The following is a 27,639-nucleotide window of genomic DNA, read 5'->3' as shown; positions in this document are numbered from 1 at the left end:
GGGGGTGGGGGTGGGGTGGCGCACAGGATGCCCTTCCCCACCCCAATCTTAGTTAGTTTAGATCACATCAGCTGTGCTTTAAATACTGGAAATCAAGGAAGGCTTTAAATTGAGTGCAGTTAATCTGGGTGCACTTTGTGAAGGAGGCAGGTTTTATTCCAGATCTGGAAGGTTTGTCCAATTCATAGGTAAATTAGTGGCAGACACCCAAGCCTCCTGACTCCCAGGTTAATAATAATAACCAGCCTTTATCATGTGGCAAGTGCCTTACTAGGTCCTTAAATACTACTTATGTTATTTAATCCTCATCCCGAACCCTATGAAGCACTGTTATTTTCACCAATTTAAAAATGAAAAAACAGGGGCGCCTGGGTGGTTCAGTTGTTAAGCGTCTGCCTTCAGCTCAGGTCATGATCCCAGGGTCCTGGGATCGAGCCCTGCATCGGGCTCCCTGCTCAGCGGGGAGCCTGCTTCTCCCTCTCCCACTCCCCCTGCTTCTGTTCCTGCTCTCCCTATCTCTCTTTCTGTCAAATAAATAAATAAAATCTTTAAAAAATAAATAAATAAAAATGAAAAAACAGAAGCACAGAGAGGGGACGTGACCAGCTCAAGGCTGCACAGCTGGTGAGTGAGGGCAGAGATTTGAACCAGGCAGCTTGGCCCAAAAGCAGTTCCTGTCACTCCATCTGTGCACCTTCCCTGCCTAGGCTGAAGGATGGACTGCAAGGGCCCAGGAAGCGGGGACTCTCCACCCCAGACTGGGGTGGGGGGTGGGGATAGGGGATAACCCAATGGCTGAGAGGCTGTGCGACAAGAACCAACCGGGGAGGATACCCTATCCCTCAGAGAGGATTCCCAAAGTGGGAAAATACAGATTAAAAAACGAAGTATTCCCCAGAGTATTGGGCAACCCGGTGGCTAGTCCAAAGCGGTTGTGTCTTGGTCCCTCTTTGATTTTGAAATAGACTCCATCCTGAAAGAGTAGCAGACTTGGAATTAAGAGACACAACACAACTAGTCCTGTCTCTGCTGAGATCTGACTGTGTGATCTTGGGCCAGTCACTTCCCCTCTCTGGTTCTTGGAGGTTAAGGCTGGTCCTTCCAGCCGGTCTTGCTGCTCACGTCTCACTGGGATGTGGCCCACAGGTTGCTGGGTCTCTGGGATGATGCGGTGGATCCCCAGGGGCCTGCAGGGCTCTGGGGGCCCAGAGTGTGGGGCCAACCCGGTGTCTGCCCTGCTCCCAGCCCACCCCGCCCCTAAATCCTTCCCCCCACCCCCATGCCTGGGAGAGTAAGGGTCAGCTCACAAGCCTGGGAGGCACTTGAATTCCTCCCTCCATCTCTGCTTGCCAGATCCTGCTGGCCTGAAGGAATGCCTGGCTTGCCCCCTAAGAGCTCACCCCAGTGGCTGTCCACTCATCCTTCACAGGCCTGAGTTCCCTGGTGCACGTTCCCAGGCAGTCCTGCCGCCCAGACCAGGAAACCTTCACTTGCTCCCCACTGCCGCTGGAGTAACGTCCAAACTCAGAATGACTGAGAAGGCCTGTCTCCACCTGCCCCCAACCTGCCTCCCCAACTCCTTTGCCCTGTCACCTTAACATAGAGCTTGGTGATTCTTTTTTTTTTTAAAGATTTTATTTATTTATTTGACAGAGAGAGATATAGCGAGAGCAGGAACACAAGCAGGGGGAGTGGGAGAGGGAGAAGCAGGCTTCCCGCCGAGCAGGGAGCCCGATGCGGGGCTCGATCCCAGGACTCCAGGATCATGACCTGTGCCGAAGGCAGACGCTTAACGACTGAGCCACCCAGGCGCCCCGAGCTTGGTGATTCTTAAACGCAGAGGCTCAGCAGTCAGGCAACCAGATTCAGATCCCGAGTCTGCCTGTGTCTAGCTATGTAACCTTTGACAAGTTACCACATATCACTCAACCTTGACTCCACACCCTTAAAATGGGGGTGGTAGCACCCATTCCATAGGACTGTGTGAAGAATTAAATGAGTCACTTAGCATAGTTCCTGGAACACAGTAAACTCGCCTTAAGTGCTTGGTGTCATTATAACAATTCTCAACCACATTCGGCTTCCACCTCCGACTTCCTAAAGCTGGTCATGCTCTTTCCCAACACTGTGTCTCCATCTATGCCTGGAAAACCCTTCCTCGTCCTTTTTCTCCACCCAGTAGGCTCCTACACACTCTTTAAAGCCCTATCCAAATGTCACTGTGAAGACTTTACCATCCTTCCCAGTTCCTTTCTCCTCTGTCTATTACCACCTTAACCCAGGGACCACACAGCATCGCCAATGATGGGACAACCAGCTTTCTGTGCCTTCTAGTAGGATGCAGTAGACTCCACAGCTCCATCTGTTTTGGCTTTTGCCAAAAATGTTGAGCCTAAATCTAATCAGGTCTTTAAAGCTAGCTTCAGTTTATAGGAATTTCAGGGGTAGAGGAACACACGGAATAACACCCAGGAAAGCAACCAGACGAATCCAGAAGGTGGGACAGTTTATAAGACAACAGGCATGATCTCTTAAAAGTCAATGTCCTGAAAACAAAACAAAAGCAAAAGCAATGGGAGAGGAGTTTCTAGATTTAAAGAGATCGAAGAGTCTTAACAACTAAATATAAGATATGATTCTTGATTGTATCTTGGTTCTTTTTTTTTTTTAAGCTATTGAGACCATGTTTTTGGACAATGGGGGAAATCTATGAACTGGGTATCAGATGATGTAGGAAATGATTGTTAATTTTGTGGATTGAGGTAAGTGTATTGTGGTTGTGGAGGAGAACTCTTATTTGGGGGGTGGGAAATGCATGCTGAAGTGTTTAGGGCTCAAGTGCTGGAATATCTGTAATTAACTTTCAAATGTTTTAGCCACAAATTTAACATATAGTGAGATGAAGTAAATATGGTAAAATGTTTACAATTGTAGAATCTGTGTGATCTATATGTAGGTATTCAGTTTACAGTCCTTTCTACTTTTCTGTATGCTTCAACATTTTCATAATAAAAAGATTCTTCATTGAGATATAATTGACAGATAACATTATATTGGTTTCAGGTGTACAACCAATAATTTGATCTATGCATATATTGCAAAATGATCACCACAATAAGTCTAATTACCATTCATCACCAACACAGTTACAATTTTTTTCTTGTGATGAGAACTTTTAACTTTCTTAGCAACTTTCAAACATACAGTACTGTAACTACAGTCACCATGCTGTATGGTATATCCCCAGGACTTATTTTATTTTATAAAAACGTTTTTTAAATGCTTTTCTTAGGGGCGCCTGGGTGGCTCAGTCGTTGAGCGTCTGCCTTCGGCTCAGGTCATGATCCCGGGGTCCTGGGATCGAGTCCCGCATCGGGCTCCCTGCTCAGCGGGAAGCCTGCTTCTCCCTCTCCCACTCCCCCTGCTTGTGTTCCTGTTCTCGCTGTCTCTCTCTGTCATATAAATAAATAAAATCTTTAAAAAAAAAAAAAAAAAAAATGCTTTTCTTAGGGCGCCTGGGTGGCTCAGATGGTTAAGCGTCTGCCTTCGGCTCAGGTCATGATCTCAGGGTCCTGGGATCGAGTCCCGCATCGGGCTCCCTGCTCCTTGGGAGCCTGCTTCTCCCTCTGCCTTTCTCTCTCGCTCTCTCATGAATAAAAAAAAAAAAAAAAAAAAAAAAATCTTTAAATGCTTTTCTTGGGCTCCCACAGCAAGTTTTTGGGCCTTCATTAAAACATGAATCACAATATATAGAGGTGATGTATACCAGTGGGTCTTGCCATTCAGATTACAGATTATGAACTCCCCAGGGGTAGGAACCAGATCAACTGTATTTCTCTCATGGTGCCAGATTTATAATAAATACTCATTAAACATTTGTCGAATGAATGAAGACTGTGCTATTGCTGTAGTGCATGATTCATCAGTAAACTTATGCTTAGGAATTTCCAGAATGAAAAATGATCATGGCAAACTTTCATCTAAGCCCCTAATTTTGTCGTGGATTTTTTGCATTAATTTTGGTTTTTAGAATATTGCATTCGAGTATTATTTTTCTAGCTTACTAAGTGTTGGGGGCCTCCCTTATTTTAGTGCTGGAGACACCCTGATACGGGCCCGATAAAACAAGGTTTTTGGCACATGGCTGACTAATGCCCCATTGCCCTCTGGGAATCCTTCCAGATCCTATCACTTTATTTGTCTGACAGAATTGACGTTTGTTTGGCCTCACTGTAATATTGGCCTCACTGTAACATTGCTCTTGTCATCTGACCTGAAGAGAGGTTTGCAATCTGCAGTGCATATTTATTTTGCTGCCCCAGCAACATTCTCCCTTCTCTGGCAACATCAACTCTGTGCGGCTTGAGGACCCTCCCCTCCCTGTCTGCAGAGCGGGACTCCAGCGGGTAGCCCAGAGGTGGGCATGTGACTCCGTTCCGCCAATCAGAGCCTTGCAAACCCTGGCCACAGTGATTGCTTTGGAGAGGTCATGTGACTCAATTACAGCCAGTGAGACTCAGTTCTGGGGGTTTGACCGGAACTCTGGGGAAGGGGCCCTTTCTCTTTTCTGTGGGAGCATGAGGTAGCGTGGAAGCCGCCATGGGGACTTGAGCCTCTCTGAGACTGGCGCTCACACAGAAGACAGTATAGGGTGATGGAGTCAGGGAGGAGACATCCTGATAGTGTTTGAACTCCTGGATCCGGTTGTGCACAAAGCAAGTCTGCTGTCTGAACTTAAGGGATGTGTGGGCCAATTTTAGCCTAAGTCAGTTTGAGTTGTGTTTCTGCCACTTAGATGGTTCACTTCCTCTTGCCTGTGGTCTGGCCAGGCTGGACCCAGGAGATGCCTTGGGGAAGCCGGGCACCTAGCACTGGACTTCCGCCCTGAAGGTCTCCATCCAAGGTGTCTTTTGTCCCTGGGCAGCCTTGGAGGACAGAGGATTGATAGAAACCACAGTAATTCGACAGAGTATTCCTGAGCACTGGTGCACTGTCAGGTCCTGTAGTAAATATGTACACATCAATTTACTCCTTGTGTACTGTAACAGTTCTATAAAGTCCATTCCATGAACTCCAGGCTGAAATCATCCATCTACTCCCAGACCAACTGTCCCAAATCAACAACTAGAGGCAAAGAGAAGGCCCTAGTTAACCAGCAGACAAGCCTGCTTCCCACTCCATTTAGTCTCTTTTGTCAATGGGTAGACTTTCTAGGAGGCAGACTCTTAGGTATTAACAAACCCCTCCCCCCACCCTTTCCCATAGCACTGTCTGCATCTGGAAGTGAAGGGCCTAAGGGCAGCTTCCTTTGGCCTGGTAGTGTGCTCAGGATCTAGAGCAGTGTAGGCTTTCAAGATTGGCAGGTGGGCTGACCCATTGGCCATCTTTGCCATCTGTGCTCATCTGTTCATTCAACAAACATTTATTGAGTGCCAGGTACATGCCAGATCCCATTCTAAGCACTGGGGATGCAATCATGAACAACACCGGGGGCAGTCTCTCCCCCCAGGTTGCTGACAGTCTTGTCAGAGAGGCACGCATTAAACAAATAATTTCACATGCAGTTATTTAATTACAAGCATGGCAAGCACTGAGCGGGAGCAGTTCAGGCTGTTAGGATTGCCATGATGGAGCGTTCATTGTGGCGCTGTGTTTGGTGCTGAGTGCTGGGCAGAACGGGGAACCAGGCATGGCCCCCATCACTGTGCACAACACACACAGCATCGGACAGGCTGTGTGTCTCCAGCCTGCAGCCGGTGAGCAGCTGCAAGGTGACAGCTTTGACATCCGCTTGAAAGAACAACTTCACTCCTGCTTCCACAGAACCGAGTGTATTTAACCGGTTCCATTCACCTCCCACTGTGTCTTTCTCTGACCCTCAGTGGTTTTTACTCTCTAAGGTCAGAGAAATTGGGACCATGGTCACTGAGCCAACTGAGAATGTTTTGTTGGGCTCTGTAAAAATAGGTCTTGGGTGAGAAATACACATGGTTTCATGGAGAGAAGGCATCAGGAAAGGGAAGGAGCTGGGTTTTTAAACTGCCTGTGCCCTGTGGCTCCAGCAAGCTGGGGACAGGAGCTCAGCTGAGAGGGCAGGATTTTTGTGATATTTCTGGCTGCCTGGCCCCAAGGGTGCAGACCAGAGTGTGGTGCCCAGCTCACCACAGGGAACTTTCTGGATGGCTTGATTATTCAGAGCATGTGATGCTTTGGCTCCAGCAGCCTGAGGCAGTCAGGGATTCTGCAGAGCTGGGAATGCGGTTCTCACCAGCAGAGGTGAGTGTGTGTGTGTGTGTGTGTGTGTGTGTGTGTGTGTGTGTGTGTTCAGACCTAGCAGGTCTGGCCTGGTCATTTTTAGAGCCAGCTTCCCAGCAGGATAAAATAGTCAGAATCACTTGGCCGCCTGGCCCTGATCCAGGCCTGAAATGTGACAGCATGGGGAGAAATGGAAAGGAGGGAGTGGCCTCTGACTATATCCCCCACTGGACTGAAGCACTCTGAGGGCAGGAAATGCAGTTGATTCTTTTTTGTGTCTCCTGAGCCTGACACCCTGGGATAGATGTCTTTCATCAGCAGCAGCATTGCTCCCATATATTGAGGGCTTACTATATTCTAGGCATTAGTTCATCTAATCCTGACAACCCCATGACGTAGGTTCTTTTTTTTTTTAAGATTTTATTTACTTATCTGAGAGAGAGAGAGAGAGAGGGCGAGCAGGGGGGAGAAGCAAAGGGGGTAGGTGAGGGAGGGGTAAGAATCTCAAGCAGACTCTGCCCTGAGTGCAGAGCCCGACATGGGGCTCGATCTCATGACCCTGAGATCATGACCTGAGCCAAAACCAAGGGTCGGACACAAACGACTGAGACACCAGGCGCCCCCATAATGTAGGTTCTACTAGTATCCTCATTTTACAAGGAGCTGGGGCTCAGGGGGGTGGCGCAAGAGCCACACAGATTTTACCATTTGAGAGCAACATAGAATGTAGCATTTTGTCCTTTTGCCAATGCCTTTCCTTCTATCGATAATAATAAAAGTAAATAACCTACCCACTGAGGTCTGACTCCTTTACAGTCCCAGAGTCAAGTGCTTTATGTATATCATTTCATTTAATCTTCATATCAACCTATGAAGTAAGTATTACTATACTTCTGAGAAAAGAGAATAACTTGGCCAAGGTCACAGCTAGTAAGTTACAGAGCCAGGATTCAGCTTAAGAATGTATGGCTCCAAGATCTGATTCTGCTGAGCATCAGAGACCTCTTTCAATTTCTGGTTCCTCCACAAACCAACCGTGTGCCTTGGCAAGTCATTTAACTTCTCTGGGCCTCTTTCTCTGCATCTGTAAAATGGGTAGGTTGGGCTCAATGATATGTCAGGGTCAACCCCTCTCTAGCTCTGATATCTAGACTTTAAAGCCCTTGAGGGACATCACCTCTGTATTCCTAGGACTCAGAAAAGGGCTTGGCTGGGAGTGGGTACCAAGTTGACATATGTTGAGCCAAGTCTATCCTAATGGGGCCCTGGCTCCTCTGTCCGCATGAACTTGCCATTTCTCTATATTTCTTAGCCTCCCCTTACCTCTTGTGGTCCAAAGATGCCAGAAATTATCCATTTTGGTTGTTTTCCATTTTTCCTATTTTAAAAATGCTTCTATATGTCTCTTAATGGACTAAAGTTTCTCTTGAGTATAGATCTGGATGGGGAATTTTTGGATCATGGGGTATACACAAACAAATCACTCTCAAAAATTGTAGGAATTTACATTCCCACCAACTGTGAGAGCTACCTTTCCCCTGTATTCTTTCCAAACTTCGAGTTTGTCAGATTTAAAAAATTTTGTCAATTGGTTGAGTGTGAAATGTTATAAATGTATTTTAACTTTTCATTGCAGAATTTTTCAAGTATTTACAAAATAACAGAGGAATAGGGTAATGAATTTCTATCTACCTGTTACCCACCGTCCAACCCCTTTCTAATTTTGTTTCCTTTAGATTTCACCACCCAGGGGTGCCTGGGTGGCTCAGTCATTAAGTGTCTGCCTTCGGCTCAGGTCATGATCCACGGGTCCTGGGATCGAGCCCCACATCGGGCTCCCTGCTGATCTGTAGGCCTGCTTCTCCCTCTTCTACTCCCCCTGCTTGTGTTCCTGCTTTCGCTATCTCTCTCCGTCAAATAAATAAATAAAATCTTAAAAAAAAAAATTTCACCACCCATTCTTTTTAACCAAATCCGAGTAATCATTCCATTTCATCTCTAAATGTTTCAGCAAATATCTCTAAAAGATAAGGACTCCCCCTTTAATTTTTTTATTTTTTAAATTTATTTTTTAAAGATTTTATTTTATTTATTTGACAGAAAGAGACACAGCGAGAGAGGGAACACAAGCAGGGGGAGTGGGAGAGGGAGAAGCAGGCTTCCCACTCAGCAGGGAGCCCAACGCGGGGCTCAGTCCCAGGACCCCGGGATCATGACCCGAGCGGAAGGCAGATGCTTAATGACTGAGCCACCCACACACCCCGGGACTCCCCCTTTTAACCATAACCACAGTGTATCATCAAACATTTCCAAATGTCAACAATAATTCCTCTATATTATCAAATATTCAGGTCAGTGTCCACATTTATCCAACATCCCGTATTTTTAAAAATAATTGCTTGGGGCGCCTGGGTGGCTCAGTTGGTTAAGCGACTGCCTTCGGCTCAGGTCATGATGCTGGAGTCCCGGGATCGAGTCCCGCATCGGGCTCCCTGCTCGGCAGGGAGTCTGCTTCTCCCTCTGACCCTCCTCCCTCTCATGCTCTCTGTCTCTCATTCTCTCTCTCTCAAATAAATAAATAAAATTAAAAAAAAAAATTGCTTGGGGTGCCTGAGTGGCTCAGTTGGTTAAGCGACTGCCTTCGGCTCAGGTCATGATCCTGGAGTCCCGGGATCGAGTCCCGCATCGGGCTCCCTGCCTGGCGGGGAGCCTGCTTCTCCCTCTGACCCTCCCCCCTCTCATGTGCTCTCTGTCTCTCATTCTCTCTGTCTCAAATAAATAAATAAAATCTTAAAAAAAAAAAAATTGCTTGAATTAAGAGTCAAAGTCCATACAGTGTGATTGGCTAATATTTCTTAAGTTTCTTTTAATCTAGAGGTACCCCTCTCTCTCTCTCTCTATTTATTTATTTATTTATTTATTTATTTATTTATAATAATTTATTTATTTATTTGACAGAGAGAGACACAGCGAGAGAGGGAACACAAGCAGGGGGAGTGGGAGAGGGAGAAGCAGGCTTCCCGCCGATGCGGGGCTCCATCCCAGGACCCTGGGATCATGACCTGAGCCAAAGGTAGACGCTTAACGACTGAGCCACCCAGGTGCCACTCTCTCTCTATTTTTAATATCTTGACATTCATTTGTTAAAGAAATCAGGCTGATTTTCCTGTTAGGCTTTCCCCCAGTTTGGCTTTTGCGTGTTGTGTCCCCACGGTGTCATTTCATGTATTCCTCAGTCGCGTATTTCCTATAAACCAGTAGTGGGGCTAAGAGCAGGAGTTGGCAAACTATGGTCCATGGGCCAAATCTAGCAACTACCCTTTTTTGGAAACGGGATTTTGTTGGAACACAGCTCCGCCCATTTGTTTACTATTGTCCACAGCTGCATTTTGTGCTCCAACAGCAAAGTAGTTGCCACAGAGACCAGACACTGTAGCCTGTAAGGTTAAATTACCTGGCCCACTGAGACAAAGTTGGCCCACACCTCCTCCAAAGGCTTGATCAGACCCCTGTTTGATCCTTGGGGCATGATTTCTTCAAAGGAGGTAGTGGTTAATTCCACCAAGAGGCCCATTACATCTACTTGTTTCTCTTTTTGTAGGATTATCAGATCAGCTAATTCATAAGGAGTTGCAAAATGGTGATATTCTAAGTTAATCCTTCTTCATTCCTGTTTCAGTTAATTTGTGGGAATGCTTACATAAAAAGCACCTTCCTCTCATCTACTCTTTGGTTGCCTGAGGCACAGTTCTTACAGAAAAGACAGAATAAATGCTTAATTGTCTCCCTTTATTTACCAGGTTTCAAAATGCAGTGAGTTGATTTCCTAATATCTTTCAGAGATGATCACTGAGGTTTCTTGTTTATTTTTAAAATATCATTATGAACTCATGGATTGAAATATATTCAATGTTTTCTACTCATTGCAGTTCTTTTCCTTACCAATGCTGAAATTGTCTGGACTTTGGCAAATGGGAGTCTCTTCCGGTTGTCTCCCGAGTCCCTTTGCCACAACTCTAGTTTCCTTGATTTGTGGCATTAAAAGTCTATGTATGTGTTGTACATTTTCTGCCCCAAAGCTGGAATCAGCTATTTGTTTTTTGGAGGAGCCTGGGTTCCTTTACAGAAAATTGTATTTAGAGACCACAATCTGGGACTAAAGGTGCTCACTCAAGTGTTGGTTGTTGTTTCCAGACCTGACAACAAGAGGAAACCTGGTGCTTGTTTTCAGATCGGCTACATCAAAAATTCACACTGGGACTTCTGATTGAAATCCAGGATGGTAAAATTTTTACTTCAGCCCTTTTGTCTTTCATTTGTCTCTCCTTTCTCTCACACCAAAAGCCCTGGTTCTCAACACCACCAACAGGAAACTCACTTGCTTTACCCCACACTACCCATCCGACAGTTTCAGAATAACAATCCCGGTGTTCCCACCAACAACATGATGGCTGAAAACAGGCAGCCCTTTTTAAAAATCAGAGTAAAAAATTCTGAAGACAAAAATGGAAAGGAATTGAACAGGAAGGGTCTGTGCTGACCCCGTGTCACCATATGGCAGTTTGCATTGCTGCTGTGATTTTTAGTCCTATGTTGTTGGTCAGGATTTGATTCCTCAATGTAGGAAACTCCTGAAATTATAGCCCTTGCCCTTTGGGAATTTACACATGTCTACAGAGTGGAAGAAACATGAGGTAAAAGCAGTGTAGGCTCGTGGAATGATTGCTTTATTGGTAACTCAAGTGTGCTGATGAACTCCAGACTTCAGTTTCCCTCCATAATGAATGAGCCTCCAAATACACCTGCCTCAGGGCCTTTGCACTTGCAGTTCCCAGTGTCTGGAACACTCTTGCTCCAGTTCTTTTAATGACTGGTACCTTGTTATTATTCAAGTCTCAGCTTCACTATCACCTCCTCAGAGAGGGCCTCTTAGATTATGACTACATAATCTAAAATAGCCCCTCCATTACTTTATCATATCAGCCTATTTTATTTCTTCATGGTACTTTAACCTATCTAACCTGTTTACTTGTTTATGTCTATCTTTCCTCTCTCTAGAATGCAAACTCAATAAGGTCTTTGACTTTCCTGTTCACTGATGTAGCCCTAGGACTTAAAATAGGTATGGCACATAATAATTGTTGAAGAACAATGCCTGCAGAATGAAGGTATGCCTCCTACGTGAATGGATGAGCTAGATAATCCCCCAAGTCCTTTTTAGCTCTACGTCTATGATACACTCAATAAATTGAGTGGAGACTCACATACAAGCATGACTGTACCATCTTACAGATGTGGAAACTGAGGCAGTGAGTGGCTTGCCAGAGGCCTCACCAAGAGGGAGGTGGTGTGGTCCAGGAGCAGTGTATGGAAAGTCAAAAGCAGGAGACTCAGGTTTGGGTCCTCACACCCTCCTACTCCATCAGCCTTCTTTCCAAGAGCTGCGTGAGCTGGACAAGCCATTTCATATCTCCAAGGACAGTTTCTCCATCGACAGAGAAGACATACAAATAACTCTGGTCTAGGGTTACTGTGAGATAGTGAAGCTTTGAGAACTGAATGGCACTAGGCACTTTGCAGAATATTTGCCCTTTCTTTACCTCCAGCTGGTCCTGTGGTTGGGGCGGGGATGAGGAAGGAAGCCCAGGGAGGAAGGGCTGTCTGTGGAGGAAGGGAGAGCCAGCTGGTTGCCATGGTTTGTTTTCTCACCTGAGTCCCCAGCCCTCCCCTAGCCTTGCTTCTCTCACCTGCTCAGGTAAAGAGGTAGGGCGAGCCTTGCTCAGCCAATGAACTGCAGTCATTCTCTTAAAGGCACCCAGCCCCTAGCAGGAAAACCAGCCATACCACCCGGAGAGCTCCCCGGTGGGGGCCAGAGGCAGCTTGTAATTCAGCCCTCCGTGGCCACCCCGGGACCCCAGGATCTGGTCATCTGATGTCCTGGAGGGTGCTTTCTTCAGAGAGGCCTCCTTCACCTTGCCCAGAGCTGGCTTTCCAGGAGGCTCCCATGCCTCGCTGCCCTGGCAGAGGGAGGAAAGACAGCGTGGCTTTGGCAACTGCCCACCAGGAAGGAGCCCACAGGTGTGAAGGAGAAGCCATTTCCCTGTCCTGACCCCCTGCAGCAACCCTGGTGAGTCCTGACAATCAGCAGGGTCTGGTGGGAAGATGCTTCTCCAGAAGGGCAGAAACCTTGGGTGCTGGTTCCAGCCCTGCTGTGTGACCTTGAGCGAGTCACTCCAGCTTTCTGAGCCTCAGGTTCTCCATCTGGGAGAATGAGGAGCTCTAATTTTCATGTCAGCTTTCTCCTTTTCTTATTTTCCCCTGTCATACCCCTTGTTTTGAAAGACTTTTGTCTGCCAAGCTGTACCTGTTACATAATATCATTAATTGTTTTTCCCCTTCTTTGTTAATTGGGACCCTGTACTAGCCAATCAGTGTTTCCTGGTCAGCAGGAACAAACTGCGGTGATACCATTGAGCTGATGTAAGTTAAACCAAAAGCAAAGAAATGTGGTGTTTCAGTCTACCTGTGTGAGCTTATCTAGAGTCAATATTGGCTTTTCATTTGGCCTTTTGAAATATGAGAAATAGGGCAATTTTCAGAGAATGGGGATCCTAGGTGGGAGCCCCTAGATCTAGCTTGCGTGGTTTATAAGGGCACCAGGCAGAAATACTGCCTTCACACCCCAACCCGGCTTTGGTCTCTACAATATATGGGATGTGTTCTTGAAAGTGGGATCCTGTGGCCTGAAAATTTCCTATTTGGGGCCGGACTGCTCCTAGGCGACCCCACGCTGGGTTCATACCCCTCTGCCTGAGGTTGGAAAACCCTGGATGGGAGAGCTGAGGTGTCCTTCAGTCCTCTGCTAGGGGTTGGCCAGTGGGGTGATGTAAACAGATAGGTGTGAGCACAGTATCTGGAGTCCAGGAGCTTATGGTGGACCCAGCTTGTGCTGAGAATCAGGACACAGGGCTAATCTGCATTGACTGGCTTTGTAACCTCAGGCAAGTTGCCTAACCTCTTTGAACCTCAGTTTTCCCAGCTGTAAAGTGGGGATTGTAATCTTGGCAATGCTTGCCTACCAGGATTATTCTTAGGGCCAAATAAAATTGTGTATATCCTGGAAGCTCAGAGCCCACAGATTTTAAAATGCTTCCCAAATTCAAAGATGGAAAACAAAAAACCCATAGACATGCATTTTAGAATTGACAAAATAGAGTAATGGATGTTTTATAAAATGTGACCTCCACGATAAAGAATTATTCCAATTATGATGGGATTGTTGTTGCTTGTTAAGTTCTTTTACTTTTTTACAATACCATTTATTGGGACTTTTTTGAAATACAGACTCATATAAACACAAAGCAGGGGAAAACAGCTCACTGAGTCATGGTATTGACTCCTGGAACTGAACCCCAGGCTGGGAATGTGGCCCTAATGCACGAGGCGGTGTAATATGTGGTTGGAACGTGCACTTTGGAGTCAATCTCGAGTTCAAATACAGACTTTAAGACCTACTGGTGACCTTGGGTGTAAGTCATTTTTCCTGCCTCAGTGTCTTCTAAATTCTAAATTGAGGTAGAAGTAGAGGAATATCAAAAGTGTTGGCTGGCTAAGTGGTAGTGGTGGTGTTGTTAAGTTGAGGTTCAGCTTAGGACAAGGACTCAGAACCCACAAAGTTGTTCCATTAGAGAGTCCAAAATCGGGAGGACTCCTGATCCTTAGAGTGGACTGGGTAAACTGATTCAGAGCAAAACATTTGAGTCTGTCTCCCCATCCATGAAATGGAGCCCCTCACCGCCCTGCCATCATCTGGGGGTGGCAGGAGACTCCTGGAGACATTGGATGAGCAGGTCTTTGGAACCAGTCCATTCCCCTGAGTCCAGGGGGCTGTTGTCACTTTTTGCTTCAGGGGCCCAGATAAGGTACCAAGGTCCTTCTATTCAGTCATCTGAGCTTCTTTGCCCTGTCCCTTTTCCCACAGCTCCCTGATGAGCAAATCAGTCTCAGGGAATGCTGGTTCAGGGTCTTGATGGTACCTCCCTTCCCAGTGAGGCTGCAGGAGAATGAGTGGAGTGAGAGCTAGAATAGAAGTTTCCCAGGAACAGGAAAGGCAGCCCCTCTTGCCCAGGCTCTGGGCAGATGGTGTGTGAGAGCATGTATGTGCATGCGTATTTGTGCACATGAGCTAACAAAATTCAAGTTGAAAAATTCTAATGCTGTGAAGGCCCCCAACAGGTCATGTTGGCCAACGCCCTGCACTGTGCAGTCCTCTCTTCTAAACAATACTAGAAGGTTGTGGCTGCACCCCAGGGAAGTCTCCTAAACATCTTTCCTTGGTAACCAAACTTGCCATCTCTAAATCCTCCCGAGGGTGTATGCAGGGTATGTGTGAGCATGTTTGAGGGCCTTGTGTATCTACGTTAGAGTTCCATGGACACTGAGCACCGAGACCATGCAGAAAAATAAGCTTGAGGTGGATGGACTGGGGTGCCTTGGGGATTGGGTATTCATCCGGTCACTGAGAAGCTTAGAGGCACTTTGGTGGAGGAGCTACATCTATTGAGCACCTACTATGATCGAGTGATTGTGCTAATTGTTTAAAATTCATGATCTCACTTAATCCGTACAGCAGTCCATTTTAGTATTCCCATTTTACAGATGAAAGCTGCAGGGCTCAGAGAGGCTACAGATCTTGAGTAAGATTGCTTAGCTGACAAATGGCCGAAGCATGACTCGGGTCTTTGTACAGCTGAATCAAGAGGCTTAGCTCTCACCTGTTCCACCAGAAGTTGCAAATCAGGCCAAATACTAAAGTCCCCAGATCCAATTTGTTTGGTCTACACAGTGTTTTGTTTTGTTTTAACCTCTTAAAATTTAGATGCCAACATTTGAAAATGGAGCTGTTTAATATAAAAAATCTCGATTCACGGGCGCCTGGGTGGCTCAGTTGGTTAAGCGACTGCCTTCGGCTCAGGTCATGATCCTGGAGTCCCGGGATCGAGTCCCGCATCGGGCTCCCTGCTCAGCAGGGAGTCTGCTTCACCCTCTGACCCTCCTCCCTCTCATGCTCTCTGTCTCTCATTCTCTCTCTCTCAAATAAATAAATAAAATCTTTAAAAAAAAAAAATCTCGATTCAGACTTCTCTTTAAAAATCAGGAGAATGGGGCCCTCTAGGTCCGCACCCTCCCATGCCAACCATCAACTTAAACTGATAATCAGCTGCTGCCTTGCAACAGAACACGTGACCTAGTTTGCCACAGTTCCCATCCCTCCCTACTGTCTACCCCGCACACTCTCTCATTTATGTTGCCGGCCCAGCCCCACAGGTCTGCAGAGACCTGGGCCCTGGTCCTAGCGCTTGAACTCTGTGACCTTAAGTAAGTTATAACACTTGTCTGGGGTTTAGCTGTAACCTGGGATAGTGAACACTCTGAAATAACTTTCTAAGTGGCTTTCTGTGCCGTTTGGGAGAGAAACAACACGTCTCCAGCATCTCCACGTCCTGACCACGTGGCTGTGCGTGATGTATGGCCATGTAAGTGACACTAGGAGTGGTGGGTGTTATTCACTCTTTGTCACCATCATTCTGCTGCACTGCATATCTGATGCTTCTTGTGACAGGAGACATTTGGGGGCAGGTAGGGCCTGGCATGATGCCCATTCCCAACACTGCTCAGAGTTCGACTTCCATGTGCCTTGGCTCATCTCTTCTGGGAAGCCTGATTGAGATTTCAACATCCGAGTGTCCTGTTCTGACCCCATTTTTGCTCTAGAGTGTACAAGAGAAAATCTACAGCCCAGCTAAGAATGTTCTCTCTTTCCTGTTACACACGCACACACACACCTCTGAGTGAGAAATAGCCATGCTTTAGAAGTCTGCACTTCTATCTAGTCTTACTCGAGTTCCTGGGATCAGATCTTTAGAGACACGGACGGACTAGTACAGATGGAAATGTGTAGATCATCTAGTCCAACAATAGCAGATACGTTTCACTTCATTTGCTAATTACAGTCAACTGGTAGAGGGTTGAAAAGGCTTCTGAAGCTGCATATGAGCATGGAACGATCGATGCTGAGATCTATCAGCGATGTCTACTGTGGACTTGACAAAGGCTTGTAGCAGGACTTACGCCAGCAATTATACCAACACAAAAACTGGGGAACCGAGGTGACTTGCCCAAAGTCACTCAGCAAGGCAAGGAAGAGTCCGATCCGGAAGCAGGGTCTCTCTTCACCTTGAGGCCACTGTTGATTCCACTGTATTAGCTCAGAGAAGACAATTGAAACTGGGCGGGGAAATGAGAAACAGGACTCGGACCAATGAGTCCTGGCTCCCCTGGAAGCCTGGCTGGGGTCGGGGCTGAGGAATTCAGTTCTGTGCCACTAGACCGAGCCCTGCCAGCCTGGGCCTGATGCCTTCTGCTCTACTTCTCAGAGTCCCTTTGCTCCTGCCCCACTTTCCTGTTTCACTTTCCTCGGGCTCAGAGTGTGCACGTTGGAGCATGGGGCCTCCGGGGATCCTGGGTCCTACATGCCCTCTTTTGGCAGAGCCTTCAACAAGCTCCCAGCCCCCTCCGTTCTGGAAGAGAAGTCCTAGGACAGGCGCTCGTAACCTACTGATGCCATGGACTCCTCTGGCAATCTGTGAAGCCGGAAGGACCCCTTTTCAGAATGTTTTTAAATGCACAAAAGAAAATACATAGGACTGTAAAGAAAACCAATCCTATCAAAATACAGTTATCAAAATACATATCAAAATTGTATGGCATAATAATATGTACTTTTTAAAAAAAGATTTTATTTTTTTATTTGAGATAGAGTGAGAGAGAGAGAGAGTGCAAGCAGGGGCAGAGGGAGAGGGAGAAGCAGGCTTCCCGACGAGCAGGGAGCCCGATGCGGGGCTCGATCCCAGGACCCTGGGATCAGGACCTGAGCCGAAGGCAGATGCTTAACTGACTGAGCCACCCAGGTGCCCCAATAATATGTACTTCTTTATTAATAACTTAAAAATGAGATCTGGCAGCAGATATAATAACTATTGTCATTTTAAAGTAATGAGCATAAATGATACTTTGAAAGATCTTTGACAACTATGTGATACAGAAATATCTGAGTTCTCTTAGTGACTCAGCCACAGGAACTGTCAGTATTACTGTGGTCACTGCTGACATTTGTAATGGAACAAAGTATTTAACTTGAGTTAAAGGTTAGTGAAAATAAAGATGGAATTTTTTCCTTCCAAGTTCAGACAATTCTATTTGTGGACCCAGGTGGAGAATCCCTCACTCTAGGATGCTCAAGTAGGAGTCCTCCTGTCCAGTGGTTTACAAACTGTGGGCCGTGGAACCCTGGGGATTCTGATAGTGTCACGGAGGCTGCCAGATGGTGGGGGCAGTCAAGACAACCAGCGGACCAGGTAGCCACCTTTGCCTCAGCCCGAGAAGGTTCTTATTTGAGTTCACGTTAGTGATTCGTAAGATTCCTTTGTTAAAAAAAGAATGGGTTCACCTGTTTGTGTATGAATGTCAAGAACCTTCACTTGGCTCCACCCACCTCTTCATACTACAGGGAGCAAAGCCTGGAGCAGGGGCAGGAAGGTGCTGGAGGCACGCTGCCTTTTGGTGGCAGGCTTGGGGCTGTGGAGTGCAGGGGAGGCAGTGGGAAGCAGCCGGGCAGGGGCAAACTTCCCACCACCTCTCTGCCTGCCAGTCAGTTCAGGGAAGCCATTTTTGTGGCCAAGCGTGGGGCCAAGAGTCAGGAGACCTGAATTCGAGGTTCTAATTGTGCCATTACCTTAAATTTCTCATTTGCAAAACCGACAAGTGTTGGGAGGGCCAAATGAGAAAACATTTCCTTAAGAAAAAGTCATAAAGAGCTATTGAAGGGATTTTAATGTATCTGTCTCTAAGCCTGAGACCCTTTTCTCTGCTCTTCCTCGAGGTCTTGTTCCCCATACTGACAAAGCAGATAGTCCCGCTGACCCAGGGCGGTGTAACCCCAGCTGCCCAGCACGTGGCACAGTCAGATTTGTGGTTGGACCGCCAATCAGGAGTCACCCAGTCTGCCAACTGACCTCCTCAGTTCTTCCTTCTTGCTGGCCCTACTGCCATGTCATGGTCTCTGGCCTGCATTCTCGAACAGCCCCCCCCATCTCTCTCTCTCTCTCTGCCCCAGTCTGCCTTCCATGGAGCCCAAGTACTTTGTGACTGTAAGTTTCTTCTGCTTCAAGGCCCATGATGTCTCCTCCCTGCACACCAGGCCAACTCCAGCCTCCAGAGCATCATAGCCCAGGTTCCTCAGGATCTGCCTCCAGGCTCCCCACGCTCTCTTTCCCCCCCCAGTCCCCCCTCCCTCCTCTTGCAAGGAGGCTGCTGTGGCCCTGCTGCTGGAGTCTTCCCTGCCTTTTCCATCTGATTCTCCCAAGCCCTGGGAGCTGTGGGAAGAAGAGATGATTCAGAAAACCAGGAGTGCTTCTCTCCCAGAGGCTGATCTGGAGGGCAGGAGGAAGCTGAACATGCACAGGACTCAGAGGAGTTCGGTTGATGGGGGCCTGGGGCAGGTGTGGCTCTGCCCGCTGTCAGGAGCCGGCAGAGGCTAATTTCAGAGACCAGCCAGGAATGTGTGGGGAGAGCTGGGAGCACCTGCACAGTCAGAGAGAATCTACTATTTGCTACACTTATCTGAACCAGAGGCAGGAACCGGGTCACCAGGAAAAGAATACTGCTGAGGGATGGGGAATTCACAGAATCCCTGATTCTTAGAATGTCAGAGCCAAAAGGGACCATGTAGCTCTTTCCTCTAGTCTAATTCTTTTTTGCTTCAGACGGAAAAGTAAGGCCCAGAAAAGAGTGATGGCTTGCCCAAAGTCCCATGAGTTTGAGGCAGAGCCTGGACTGGAGCCGACATCTGATTTTCTTCCCAATCTCCATGTTCTGGGCTCTGGCCTCTGGACTCCTACCAGAAGACTGAATAACGGTCCAGGACTGATTTACCAACAATGCGTTAATGTGTCACTTTTGGGCAGTGCAATGTTGGCTCTTACCTGGGGCTGTCAACATCTTAACCCAAAGGGCCCCAGACAGGTTATAAGTATGCTGAAATAGAGAGCCCTCAGGTCTTGAGTGGCCAGGTGGAGCCTAAGGCAGCCAGAGTCCCCAAACCTGATGAGACAGTCACCTGCAGGCCTCTAACAACCTCATTAGCACAGCCCAAGTGGTATCCAAATGTTATCATGTACATGATAGGAAAAGTTGGGAAGTAATGCTTTAACCCTAGAGCAGGAGAAATTTTAGGGGTGGTGTGGGCAAAGGTGGGGAAAGGGAGAGTCTAAAGACACAGGTTCTATCCTGGTACTATAGAGAGGAGTAAAGCATGGTTTCTTCCCACTTAAAAATATAACATAAATGTTAGATGAGCAAGGATTTTGTATTTCTAATAATTATGGGATAGCTTGTTGAAGACCAACCCTTCCACCGAGAATTGTTAAATGAGCTGAACAAATAAATGTGTGTGTGTGTGTGTGTGTGTGTTTGAAGGCATTAGAGAGCTACCAAAGCAACAAGGACCTGAGGGTTCAAGATTCCAGAGATAAAAGAAATGCACAGAGGTAAGGTCCATATTCAGCTGCCACTTTGCCCTTCAAGGCAAAGGCCATTTCTCGTATGCCGTCAGATTTGTGGTTGGACTAAGAAGCTAAGCAGAAGCTGAACATCTGAAGGTGTCATAAAACTAAGATATAAAAAATGGATTTCAGGGTCCACCAAATAGGAGTGTCCCTAATAGACACCCCAAGCTTTCAAATGGAACCCCTAAAGGGTTCCACCCTAGGACTAGAGGCAAATCAGAAATAGACCAGCCCCACAAAACTGAAGACTAGCATATAATCAACTCAGTCCCTTATAAAACTTATAAGACCCTTGCTGGCCAAAAGTAAAAATTTCTCTGAAGGAAGATTTAGGGTCTCAAATTTTCCTATAATTTTTTATACACGATATCTAGCATTCAATGAGAAATTTCAAAAAATCTCATTAGGCAAACCAAATGGCCAAAAACCAGAAGAAAAAATAGACAATAGAAATAAGTCCACAGAAGATCCAGATATTGGCATTATAAGATATGGAGTTTTTTTTAAGATATGGACTTTAAAATGTGATTTATATATTCAAGAAATTAATTGACAAGATGGAAAATTTCAGCAGAGAACTAGAATCTACCAAGGAAGCTTCAAATAAAATTTGATCAAATGAAAATTCTAAGCCTGAAATACAATAACTGAAATTAAGAAGTCACTAGATGGATATAACAGTACAGTATCTTAAGCACAGCTGAAGATAAAATTAGTGAACAGAAAGATAGGTCAGTAGAAAGTACCCAGACTACAGCACATATAATAAAGAAGAGAGTCATATGGACCATGATGAAAATGTCTAATTATGTATAATTGAAGTCCCAAGGGAGAGTGGGAGCAAAGTGGGGACAGGGGGTAGGAAAAAAGGAAAAGGAGGGAAAGGAGAAGAGAGGGGGAAGAAGTGAAGAGAGACTCAGAGAAATGAAGTGATACTGGAAGCAATATTTTATGATAGTCAATAATTTTCCAAACCTGATGAAAGACATCAAGCCACAGATTTAAGAATCACTTTAAACCCCACACAGAATAAATAAAGAGAAAACTAAACTAGGGTCTATTATGGTATAACTGCTGAAAACCAAAAATAAGGGGAAATCTTGAAGGCGGTAATAATGAAACTGACAGCTTCTCAACAGAAATAATGAAAGCCAGAAGGCAATGGAACAATATCTTCAAAGCGATGAATGAGACCAGATATTGCATGAGCATAGATTAATGGTTCTCAAGCTTTATTATGTGTATGAATCACCTGGGCTGGAGTGGGAGGAGAGGGGGAGTGTTAAAATTTTAGACTCCCAAATCCTATCCTAGATATTTGGATTTAGCAGCTCTGGAGCAGAGTCAAGGAATAGACTTTCAAGAAGTATTCTGCTGTTTCTGATGCTGTTGGGCTGTGGTAGATTGTTTGCAGTGATGGCTGCAACATTCCCACCATTCCTGTGCCCATACCCATTTGCAATGTGACTTTGCCACGATAGAGTTTATTTTTCCTCCTTTTAAATCTGGGCTTGCTCTATGGCTTATTTTGACTGATAGATATCAGTTAACCTGATGTAATGGGACATTTGAGCCTTGGCCTCAAGAAGCCTTATATTTTCAGCATTCAACTTCTGGGACACAGCTGCCATGTTAAAAAAAAAAATCAAGACTATCCTGCTGGAGACATTTGGAGAGAAAGGCACAGTCGATAGCCAGCACCAACAACCAGACAGATGAGTGAGGCATGGGTCCAACCAGGAGAGAGAAACCATATAGTACATTGAACAGGAAAAGTTTAAAGAATTAGGACTGACTAATAAGAAGTAAAGAGAACTCTAAAGAATACAGGAATAGCAAATATAAGGAGCCCCTATTATCCCTAGGGTGGACATAGAGCACCTGAAGAAGAGCCTCCCCCACTGCCCCCAGGGCTGAGATCCAGATCTCATCACAGAGGACATGGCTGTGGCCTCCAAATGGCAGAGAGGTCACTGTGGTACCATGCCAGGCCATCCTCTGAAAGTTGCTGGAATTGTGTCCTCTCTTATTCCAGGAAAGCCATTCATAGGGAAATGTCTCTCCAGGGACACTCTGCTACAAAATCACTTAAGAGAGATTCCTGGGAAAGCTGTTGGCTGCCAGGTGCTGCCGGCCACATGTACTGCCAGAGCCTGATGCTGGACAAGCCAAGCTCTGCAGGAGCTGGCCATGGGGGACCCATGCACGCCGCAGGAGGCTGGTGAGCTGGCATACTAACACCAGGAAGCAAAACGCTTTCTTACTTTAATGTCTCCCCTGCTCCCTCTACTACCGACAAGAGGGAGCATCCTGCCAGCCGGCAAAGAAAACAAATCTAGAAAGGGCCCAGATTCATTTTCCTGCAGCAGGCAAAAAGGGTAAACAGCATAGACCATCTTAGGCTAGCTAGCCCCAGGCTATCTCTCTGACTACAGTCATTTGAGTGACCTTAGAGGAGACAGCACTATCTAGCTAAGCCCAGCCCAAACTGCCAACTTTCAGAATTATGAGTAAATGTCATTGTTTTTAAGCCCTAAGTTTTGGGGTCATTTGTTTATGGCAAAATATTGTAATACCAATGTTGCAAGCAAGCTGGATTGTGCCCCACTCTGGCAAATTTCTTTGTGCTATTTCCTCTGCCTGAAGTAATACCCTTGGCCTTCTCTACCTGATGGATGTATTTACCTGCAGCTACTTAATTAATGTTTTATTAACTTGTAGAACATACGTAGAAAAGCACACAGTCAGAAATGCTCAATACATTTTACCAAGGGCTTATCTGGTATTACCTACAGTCAGATGCCTCCCCCCATGGTACCTTCCAGTCACTAGCCATGTCCCCAAGGGTAAACAGTGTTCTGACATATTTTTTTAATTTAAATTCAATGAACCAACTTATAGTACATCATTAGTTTCAGATGTAGTGTCCAAAAATTTATCAGTTGCATATAACACCCAGTGCTCATCACATCACATTGTTCTGACCTCTTCTATCATGGTTAGTTTTGCACTTTATATCACCGGATCATACAGTATGTTCTCTTTTGTGCCTGGCTTCTTTTGCTCAACATTGTATTTGTGAGATCCATCCATGTTGCTATGTGTAGCTATAGTTCATTTTCATCACTGTATACTTTTCAATTTGGGAAATATAGTACAATTTATATATCTATTCTATTGATGGATATTCAGGTTGTTTCCAGTTTGGGGCTGTTTTGAAAAGTGCTGCTTGCACATGCCTTTGGGTGAACATGGGTACATTCACATTTCTTTTGGTTATTCTTATAATTAATGGGTTATGGAGCACTCTCATAGTATATTAAAACTTAAAAAATCAAGGTGGCTCAGTCAGTTAAGCATCTGACTCTTGTCTCAGCTCAGGTCTTAATCTAAGAGTTGTGGGTTCAAGCTCTGCATTGGCCTCCATGTTCCATTAAAAAAAGAACTTTGTAAAAATCAAAATATAAAATGACACACATAGATTAACAACCATGAGAAAAGAGGAAAAAAACAAATATCTATGCATAGAGTAAAAAGATATTGGAAGAGAAAAATAAAATGTTGACCTAGCTTATGGGTAAAGGAAATAGGAGTGATTTTTACCTCTCAATATTCTGTCTTTCCAAATAATTGTAAAATGACCATATATTACTTTTATAGTCAAAGAAACGTTTAGTCCTTTGATCTCCAAAATCTTGCTCAAATGCCACCTCCTTCCAAGTAGCCTCACCATGGCCATATCCCTGTAGCCAGCCAATATCTTATTCATTTTTATATTCTGGAGCAAAACCACCTTGCAGTAGGAGCACAACACCTTACCTAGAGAAGATGCTCTCAACATATCTGACCCTTTCCCTACAGTCACAGAAATTTCAACACCAGCTCACATTTCTCAAAAGAGCACCCCAGCTTGCCAGTAAGAGAGGCAGGAATATGAATCCACATGACTGTCTCCATTTTCAACTTGAAAACACCCAACACATGGGGTGCCTGGGTGGCTCAGTCGTTAAGTGTCCTGGGATCAAGCCCCACATCAGGCTCCCTGCTCTGTGGGAGGCCTGCTTCTCCCTCTACCAGTCCCCCTGCTTGTGTTCCCTCTCTTGCTATGTCTCTCTCTGTCAAATAAATAAAATCTTAAAAAAAAAAAAAAGAAAACACCCAACACACAAAGATTTTAAGCAATAGGCTTGCTGCTGTTGGGCAAATCACTGGTAGGGGCATTCTTAACAGCTCAAGCAGGAAAGAGGAATCTGGTGCAAAACATATGATCTACTAAGTATATTCTGAACAGAGCAAAAAGGCAGGGGTGGAGATTAAGAAAAAAGCAAAAATATGGAAACCTCAGCTTTGCATTACCAGCTGTGTAACTTTGAGCAAGTTAATTTACCTCTCTGAACTCCAGTCCCCTCTCTGTCACGTGGGAGGGATGGGAATGGACCAATTTCCAGGATGGCAAATAGGGTTTGACTCTGATTAGGTGGTGGTGGCTGCCTGGAGTGCTATGTTGAGAAAGATTCTGAGGAAAAGTCCAGGCTTAGTGAAAAAGAGTGCTGTGATTCATCAATAATTTCCACCATGAGCAGGAAATTTGAAATTGGTATTATGTTTATTACATATTTATTTGTTTTTTTTTTAACAAACTGCTTGTCAAGATCCTTTCCAGCCCTATTTTCAGTGTTCCCAAGTTTAGATCTATTTAAGTGTCTGGTGGGCATCATATTCATCCCATAGGCAATTCTCTTAATTCCAAAGGCAAAGGAATTTTAATTATCTTCTAAAACTCTAGACTTCAGGGTGCCTGGATGGCTCAGTCAGTTAAGCATCCGACTCTTGATTTTGGCTAAGGTCAGAATCTCAGGATCGTGAGATCAAGCCCCATGTTGGGCTCCACCCTGGGCGAGGAGTCTGCTTAAGATTCTCCCTCTCCCTCTGCCCCTCCCCATCCCCCATACTCTCTCTCTCTCAAAAAATTAAAATGAATAAAAAATAAAACTATAGATTTTGTCTTCAACAATGTATGTGATATATATTTAAACAATTTGTAAGACTCTCAGAGAGCCTTGGAGATGAAAATGTTTGAATACAATGTGTTAATTACATAATCATAATCATTCTTTTGAAATCATATTATTACAATTACCATCTTTGACAGCCTTTCTTTCCTGTCTGCCCATTGCCCTCCTCAGGTTGAAGTTGGTCTTGGGAGGTGTGTGTGTGTGTCCTGCTTGGCTGTAATGGGTAGTAGAGTTAGTATCTACATGAATAAGGTGAATGTCCTGGATACAGTCCCACAATCTCAAACCACTCAGAATCCCCAGGATTGGCTCATTCATTTGCTCTTTGTGGACCCATCTGGAATGTAATGTGGCTTGGGATTTCTGGAGGGAGGTTGACCTTTGCCTTATCTGAGAAACAAATATCCTACAACCATCAGGAGAGTGGTAGGGATGCTGACTGAACAATGTAAATAATACATAAATTGTATGTTCATGACTGCTGAAGGGACCCATGCACAGGATGCCAGGTGAGTACATAATGTGTGTCTAGCAGAAGAGCCAGGCTATCAGAAACACAGGCTTTGGGATCAGACTGTTGTGGGTTCAACACAGCCCTGACATTTATAAATGAGTTTGTACCAGCTACTTAACCTCTGCTTCCTCATCTGCAGAATGGGTTTAATAGTGGTACCTACTTTGAAGGGTGATTGTATGAGATAATTGTATGAAAAGCGCAAGTGTTGAGCACAGATTAAGTTTGCCCTACATAGGAAATACTACTATTGCTATTGTTTTCTTAAAATTATTAGCAGTGCTTTCTAATTATATATACCATAAAACCTCAGGAATGTGAGTTTTGCTTATGTAAATTTTGTGGACATAAAGACAGGGGCTGGAATGGGATGAAGTTTTTGTTGGTGTTTTAGTAAGGAACAAAATGCTTCCTTAAAAAAAGTTAGAAAATACAGATGGTAAAAAGAACAAAATCAGTACTCAGAAGTAGTCATTGTTAATCATTTGGTGTATATTCTTATGATAATAATGACTATATATTAGAATGGAAAGGGATATTTGACAAAAATAGGATCACACTGAACAGGCTGTTTTATAACCAGCAGTTTTTCAGTGAGTAATGGGAGGTCTACAGGCAAATGTATTGGTTTCTTGTTTATTTGTTGTAATAAAAGACGTCTGACATAAAATTTACCATTTTAAAGTGTATAGTTCAGTAGTGTTATATATATTCACTTTGTTGTAAAACAGATCTTCAGAGCTTTTCCATCTCGCAAATCTGAAACTCTATACCCATGAAACAACTCCCCCCTCCCTGTTTCCCCAGTCCTGGTACACACCAGGCTACTTTCTGTTTCTATGAATTTGACCATTTTATCATTATTTTTGTTCAGTGCCTATGCCCAACATGGAGCTCAAACTCACGACCCCAGGAGTCTCATGCTCCACTGACTGAGCCAGCCAAGCGCCCCTGAATTTGACTACGTTAGATACCTCATATAAATGGAATCATACCTATCTGTTGTTTTGTGACTGGCTTACTTCATTTAGCAGGGGGTCCTCAAGGTTCATCCATGTGGCAGAACTTCCTTCCTTTTTCAGGCTGAAAAATATTCTTTTGTAGGTAAATACCACATTTGTGTGTCCATTCATCCATTGCTGGACACATGGGTTGTTTCCACCTCGGGGCCATTTTGAATATGGCTGCTATGGACATGGGTGTACAAATATCTCTTCAAGGCCCTGCTTTCAATTCCTTTGGATAAATACCCAAAAGTGGAATTGCTGGGTCATATAGTAGCTCTATTTTTAATTTTTTGAGAAAGCCACATACTGTTTTCCATAGCAATCACACCATTTTGCATTCCCACCAGCAGTGCACAAGGGCTCCAATTTCTCCACATCCTCACCAACAGTTGTCCTTCCTTCCTTCCTTCCTTCCTTCCTTCCTTCCTTCCTTCCTTCTTTGATAGTAGCCATCCAAAGGGGTGTGAGGTGAACAAATGTATCATTTGAATACAGCTCTAGGAAAAATATTTCAAGTCCTCAAAAGAACAAACCCTTTGGACACTGAGCAGCCTGGAATCTTCCTTTTTATACAGAAACAACTAACAAATTGTTCAGATCTAATCTCATTAAACATATTCTGCTTTGTGGATTAACCTCCTCCAACTCCATCACTCCACATTTTAGGTTGTTTACTTATTAAAAGATAGTTACTGGTTTTGCCACACTGCGGCAGGTCAACTGAGGCTACTTGCTTTCTCCTCAAAAACCAGGCTACCTCCAAACAGTCTCTCTTCAACGTCCTCCAGCTGTTTATCTCCTTCTTCCTTGGTTCCCCATCGCAGCCCTCACTTCTTGAATGAGGGGTTCTCCATTGTGCCAGCTTTTTCCAGCCCTGCTCCAACCTCATCCCCTCAGCCCTGCCCCTCAGAGGCCCCGAAATTCTCCTGACTTAACTCACATGCTGGGTCCCAGGTTCCCTCAGATCCTTGTCCCCAGCTTGAGGCCCTCTGTTAACTTGCAGCAGCACCTGCTCAGGGAGGTCCGTGTGTGTGCGTGTGTGCGTGCATGCACGTGCGTGTGTGGTGCAGTACCAAAAACTACCATTCCCTTAACAGTCTTGGTTCCCACTTGTGCCTCTCCCCACACCCCATATTCTCCTTTTGTAGAGCTACATTCTTTCTGTCACAGCCTGCCCCCTACACGGCAGTCAGCCTCTCATCTGGACCTTCTGAAGCAGCAGC

The 27,639-nt window shown here is 45.2% G+C and overlaps 1 long non-coding RNA gene across 1 annotated transcript in view; it reads left to right on the top strand.

Moving 5' to 3' along the window:
* LOC123325315 overlaps positions 1-27,639 on the top strand; it is a 33,088-nt gene that overhangs the window by 4,665 nt on the left and 784 nt on the right. The gene's annotated exons all lie outside the window — the stretch shown is intronic.

Source organism: Neomonachus schauinslandi, chromosome 7, assembly GCF_002201575.2.
Source record: "Neomonachus schauinslandi chromosome 7, ASM220157v2, whole genome shotgun sequence".
NCBI lineage: Eukaryota > Metazoa > Chordata > Mammalia > Carnivora > Phocidae > Neomonachus > Neomonachus schauinslandi.
This window is presented reverse-complemented; position numbering and strand designations above follow the sequence as displayed.